The following is a 6,598-nucleotide window of genomic DNA, read 5'->3' as shown; positions in this document are numbered from 1 at the left end:
GTCAACTGTTGTTCTGGAGGTATGGTGCCTGCCAAATTATTGCCCTCCAGGGATCTGCACAAGAAGGTATATACTTATGCGAGTGCATTTAAAATAATCAAAAGGGAGACATGCTAATGCATTTGTTAATAATATCCAGCGTCGGGCTCGATCAAAGTGCACCAGATTGGATTTATCTTACATTATGGCAATGTTTGACAAGTTTCCAATTTCATTGGGAATGGCACCACTAAGCCAATTCAAAGCCAGATCCAAATTCTGTAGATTCTTTAGTTGGCCAAGTTCTCTCGGTATGGTACCCAGTATATTGTTTGCACGAAGGTTCCTGCATAAGATACCAATTTGCTCGAGGTTGTTCATGTCAACAGTTCGACAAACATATTCATATTTCTAGACTAACTTATAATTGTACAAAAACTTGGCTCATGTGCAAGCTTCATTTGAGTAATAGGCACTTACAGGTCTGCAGCAAAGCTAGAAGGGCCAATTCTGGTGCTAGAACCCCTTTAAGAGATGAGTTTGGAAGATTTCTGCATATAAATTTTTTAAACTTATTCAAGTACTTTGAATCTCAAGTATACAATGCATCAAAAGAAAACAACTGATTCAAACAACTTGGAGAGACTCAACATCAAATGTTCTTTCAATTCTACTCATTTGAAATTAAAAATGGATCTGTGATTCAATTCATCATGGGATTCTAGGTTGCACAACACCAGGACTTGGGACATGCAAGAGACGTGGATACGAGCGTCCAACACAGGACACAGCAACATTCGAAATGTGACAAGGATATATATATATTCAAAAATTTAGAACATTTACAAAATATTAATATTGATGCAACTAATTCCTACATCAAACATACAAGAAATTGGAGTATTCAAGAATCAACACACATAAAATAGTAGTTTAGGAGTTAGAACTACAGCTTTCTCATTGAGTCCCTTGATGTCATCGAAATCACAATGTATTACATAGACACTAATATTACAGGTAGACATGCCAATGGAAAAATACAAAGTAGAGCAGATAGCAGATACGGTGGATATGTTCTTTCTTGAGCTTGGTGTCTTGTTATAGCAAAGTGGTTTGCAGTGCCGGCAGCTTCTCCTATAGCAAAGTGGTTTAGAGTGCCGACAGCTTTTCCTCGAGCAGACAGAATAGTGACAGCGGTAGATGGACTTGGAGAAGGGGATGAACACCAAAATTGACGTTCTTCCCTTTTTCCTGTGACCTTTGTGGTATAAAAGAAGAACACTAAAATTGGAGAAACGACAATTTCACCTCCTTCATTCTTCTTTACCTACACAATCACCTACACAATATTAGAGCATTTTCCTGTGGCTGGAAGTGAAAAAAGGAGGTGAAACTGCTTTTCTAGTTCTGTTTTGGCTCCTTGCACGTCCAACACTCGAGACATGATAGGTCATGTGTCAGAATCAAGTTTTCCACGTGTCTTGTTTTTTTTAGGAAATGTGTCAAACTCATGTCCAACACATGCCTAAGTGTGTCATGTATTTGAGACATGGGATACAGACATGCAGACCCTGGGGGATGTCTCTGGCCTCTTAGGAGATACATATAACATGGCCTCACACTATACAATTCTTGGCTATTCTGAATCCATATTAACTATATTACAACCATGATAACCATTCAATTGTTGTTGATGTTGCTTTTGAAAAAAATTGTCCTTTTTAAAGTAATAAAAGCACAACATAACATTACATCTGCTCTAGAATGTGCACACTATTTTTTGTGTTCTAAATTGACTCTCTATTATCAATGCAACTAGATACAATGATCATCTGATTGCCCTCATTTTTCTAGGGAAAATAAAGGTTCCCTGGAAACACAAACTGACTTTCACCAATTTAAGAGTGACATAGTGGGTAAGTTCTAGGCACCTGCCAAAACATGGTCGAAATTTTTGTGCGCTTTGCAGGTTTGACAAAAGCAAAAAAAGCATCCTGCAACTTCGGAGTGCAATAAGATTTGCAAATTCTGTAAACAAACTTTAGAGAAATGTAGTTTGAGAAGTGTTATTTTCCTGATAAATAATTGGATTGCTCAAAATTTTACAAGGTTGAAGCTAGGCATAGAAGATCCAACTATAGAGCTTCATAGGGCAAATGGTTGCATATACAAAGCCATACATTCCCAAGTTCCAAGTTCTCTGTACAATTAACGCTTAGAAGCCATCCAATTAAAAGGGAACTAGGGAGGGTACATTGTCACCTATTGTATACTCCCTCTGCACTTTGGGCTAGTGCTTTTCTGCCCTCAGGAGAGATCCTTATGTGATCTAAAGTGCAAAAAAAATGACTTTGACCAACAAAGACACTTGGTATCAGAAAATTAGTTTACTGTAATTCAATTGTTACACCTAAATTCTGCTGAGAAATTGATGGGACATCAAGCTAATGTTCAGATCAGCTCTTATAATCATTAATTTGCTAAAATTCTTTGTGCAAATCTGCTCTCAAACACCTCAAATCTGCAGACCCACATGTAAATCTCCAAAAGCAATGATGAGAAACTCTTAAAATTTTGTTTGTGACTGTAGTGCCTTGAATTCTGTGGGTTATGGAGACAAGTGTAGAAGAAAATTAACTGAGCAGGAGTGATTCCCAAGGCCAACCAATTCAGAAAATTCCAAGTAATAAAAAACACCGATAAAATGAGAATTAGCCTCCAAGTAACTGTCACCTTTATCCAATGCCATGCATATAACGTTTAGAGATATTGACTTCAAATTCAAAGTGGATGTCAACAGTCAGATTACTTCAAAAACACCTTTTCCCACCAAGTTCAATGATGCAGAAGCATCATCACCACCCCACCATGGTTGCAGCATCCCATGAACATTGAGAAGAGGTCAAGCGAGATAGCACTGTGGAAGAGACAGTGGGTAATTTTCGTCCCAGCATTCATCCTCCACCATCCAAATTCCCTTGCTTTCATCTGACAACCCACGGTTTCCCAGACCCAAGGATTCTCGTAGCCAGCTGGAACTTCTGTTTCAAGAGGATTCGATCAGTATTTCTAACGTTTACATTTTGAGCAGTCCAAGCTGTTAACAACCCCATGAGAAAATGACCATTTCCGCGTTGCATCATCTCTAGTTAGTTCCTTGTAATCAGCCACACTTAATTTGAATGATGGCTTTTCTGCTGCCAAAAGATAAAAGGCTTTATAAATTTCAGGAAGCCCAAGACCTAAAAAACAGTAAGAACAGGAAGAAAAAAAATGTCTGGAACCGAACCCTCCTCCCATCACCCCCAACCCCTAAATGGATACTAAGAATAATAGATATTGAAAAAAAAGAAAAGAGTTTTCTTTCCATTTTGCCCATTACTAAGCAGTAACTTCCAGTAGGATCTTGGACTTTATAGAGTAAGCACCATGCTGTCTGCATAATGCAACTTGAAATTTCCAATAAAAAGATTAAAAACATTTCATCTTGTCTCTGAATAAAACGAAGAATGAATGAAGAAAAGTTACCAGATAGTTTCCAAAGGACCCACTGTAGTTTTAGCCTTGGCCCTGGACAAAGCTCCACTGGTAAACTCTCTACATGATCTGCCTTTGAATAAAGTCTGCATGCATATGAAGATTAATAGGTGAGAGAAATTGGGATTCCCATATCAATATAAAGAGACAGAGCAGTCGGAGGATCAGCATTTTCTTTAAGTAAAATTTACTGCGGTGGGTTTAGTATGAAATTCTCTCTACTCGGTTCAGTAAATAATACTTAAATCGTTGGGATTGAAATTTGAAATTGAAGATCTCCAATGTTCTACTCTGGAGTCTGTACCAAGGGTAGAAAAGCATACTTACTTGGAATGCTTTGCGCAGATCAGGAGCCTGAAAAATTTCTTTGCTGGGTAGTTTATCTAACTCTACTTCCATACTTTTCATAATTGAGGGATCCATGGTGCTCAGAGCCAATAGCTCTATGGCTTGAAGTTATGGGATTTTCACAGCCCACCTCAATTCTTCCTCTTATTATCTATTTCAATGCTCAAAGTTGCTATTTACTGAATGAATTTTGATCTCGTACACATTAAGTTTTCAAATTGTGTAATCTGGCCATGGGAACAACTTGTTCAAATGGCTAACTGTAAGCTCACTTTTACCCAAGTTGTTGGAATTGGCACCCAAAACCGAGTCAACCGCTGTTCTGGAGGTATGGTGCCTGCCAAATTATTGCCCTCCAGGGATCTGCACAAGAAGGTATATACTTATGCGAGTGCATTTAAAATAATCAAAAGGGAGACATGCTAATGCATTTGTTAATAATATCCAGCGTCGGGCTCGATCAAAGTGCACCAGATTGGATTTATCTTACATTATGGCAATGTTTGACAAATTTCCAATTTCATTGGGAATGGCACCACTAAGCCAATTCAAAGCCAGATCCAAATTCTGTAGATTCTTTAGTTGACCAAGTTCTCTCAGTATGGTACCCAGTATATTGTTTGCACGAAGGTTCCTGCATAAGATACCAATTTGCTCGAGGTTGTTCATGTCAACAGTTCGGCAAACATATTCATATTTCTACACTAACTTATAACTGTACAAAAACTTGGCTCATGTGCAAGCTTCATTTGAGTAATAGGCACTTACAGTGTCTGCAGCGAAGCTAGAAGGGCCAATTCTGGTGCTAGAACCCCTTTAAGAGATGAGTTTAGAAGATTTCTGCATATAAATTTTTTAAACTTATTCAAGTACTTTGAATCTCAAGTATACAATGCATCAAAAGAAAACAACTGATTCAAACAACTTGGAGAGACTCAACATCAAATGTTCTTTCAATTCTACTCATTTGAAATTAAAAATGGATCTGCGATTCAATTCATCATGGGATTCTAGGTCGCACAACACCAGGACTTGGGACATGCAAGAGACGTGGATACGAGCGTCCAACACAGGACACAGCAACATTCGAAATGTGACAAGGATATATATATATTCAAAAATTTAGAACATTTACAAAATATTAATATTGATGCAACTAATTCCTACATCAAACATACAAGAAATTGGAGTATTCAAGAATCAACACACATAAAATAGTAGTTTAGGAGTTAGAACTACAGCTTTCTCATTGAGTCCCTTGATGTCATCGAAACCACAATGTATTACATAGACACTAATATGACAGGTAGACATGCCAATGGCAAAATACAAAGTAGAGCAGATAGCAGATACGGTGGATATGTTCTTTCTTGAGCTTGGTGTCTTGTTATAGCAAAGTGGTTTGCAGTGCCGGCAGCTTCTCCTATAGCAAAGTGGTTTAGAGTGCCGACATCTTTTCCTCGAGCAGACAGAATAGTGACAGCGGTAGATGGACTTGGAGAAGGGGATGAACACCAAAATTGACGTTCTTCCCTTTTTCCTGTGACCTTTGTGGTATAAAAGAAGAACACTAAAATTGGAGAAACGACAATTTCACCTCCTTCATTCTTCTTTACCTACACAATCACCTACACAATATTAGAGCATTTTCCTGTGGCTGGAAGTGAAAAAAGGAGGTGAAACTGCTTTTCTAGTTCTGTTTTGGCTCCTTGCACGTCCAACACTCGAGACATGATACAGCGCATAGCAACCTCCCGTGAAATAACAACAGAAATCTTATAAATCAGAAAGAGCAAATCAACATTGCCACGAAATACTCTGATATGCACCTTTGTGCTGCAGATTTTGCATCATATGTAAATTCTATACTGATAAATATATCGCTTTTTTCATCTGAAAAAAAAAGGTGTATGGCGTCATAGAACAGGGTTATCCTTAAACCAGTTTAAAAACAAGCAGTACTGAAAAGAATTATTATTTAGCTCAGACATTGAAAACCACAAAATGAACCTACAGAAGTTCTCTACCCTGCACGGTGTAACTTCAACAGGACATACTCTTTTTTGATAGCGGTTTCAAAGAACAGAAAATGGTTGGTGAAAGCAGCAGTACATGTTGATTTTTCCCAAAATGTATTTAAACGCAACAAGAAATACTACCTACAGTGGATTTTCCTGCACTGAGTTAGGTGACCTCACATTCGATCTGAAAAAAAACATTGAGCAGAGGAAACCAGTAACGGAAGTTTATTAGCTGATTTTGCTAATATCAAAACATCCAAAAAGTTGTTCGTATGAATATGCCACAAATCCACCGCGCACACGGGCATATTAACCATGTAAATCAGGCTGCAGGTCGGCATGTGAAAACCATAAGATAATAGGAGCCGGTTGTTTATTATCAAATTCTATTTGAAAGCATCTGCTTTAGACCAGGTTTATCATACTCCATATCTGTCAAGCTGCAAACAATATCAAAGAGAAGCTTAGGTCTGTCTTTACACTGAACAGTCACCACAGAATACCCCCTCTCCAAACAGTTGTCAACAATCACAAGAGGCTTGGCGTTGTCGTTGTCCTTGAGAGAAAGAGATGCCCTGTCTCCAGTTCCATCGAGTTTATCATAGTCACGGTCAGCAAACATCAATTGATAAAGCCGCCTTTCTGTGTGAGTGAATCCCATTAACACCACCGTTTTAGCTTCTCTGTGTTAATTCAATTGTCGTATGTTCAAC

General features: G+C 38.2%; 1 long non-coding RNA gene across 1 annotated transcript; it reads right to left on the bottom strand.

The window, feature by feature from the left end:
• Nucleotides 1-481: 481 nt before the first annotated feature.
• LOC149263436 (uncharacterized) lies at nucleotides 482-3,560 on the bottom strand. The gene is made up of 3 exons (XR_016249676.1): nucleotides 3,508-3,560; nucleotides 2,800-3,176; nucleotides 482-530 (listed from the first exon to the last, which is right to left on the bottom strand). It is a non-coding gene; the product is annotated as an uncharacterized LOC149263436 (long non-coding RNA).
• Between the last annotated feature and the right edge of the window lie 3,038 nt (nucleotides 3,561-6,598).

Source organism: Pinus tabuliformis, chromosome 6 (genome assembly GCF_031772625.1).
Source record: "Pinus tabuliformis cultivar Carrire ecotype Pingquan chromosome 6, CPIR1, whole genome shotgun sequence".
NCBI classification, from domain to species: domain Eukaryota; kingdom Viridiplantae; phylum Streptophyta; class Pinopsida; order Pinales; family Pinaceae; genus Pinus; species Pinus tabuliformis.
The sequence above is the reverse complement of the archived record's forward strand: the minus strand, read 5'-3'. Positions and strand labels throughout refer to the sequence as shown.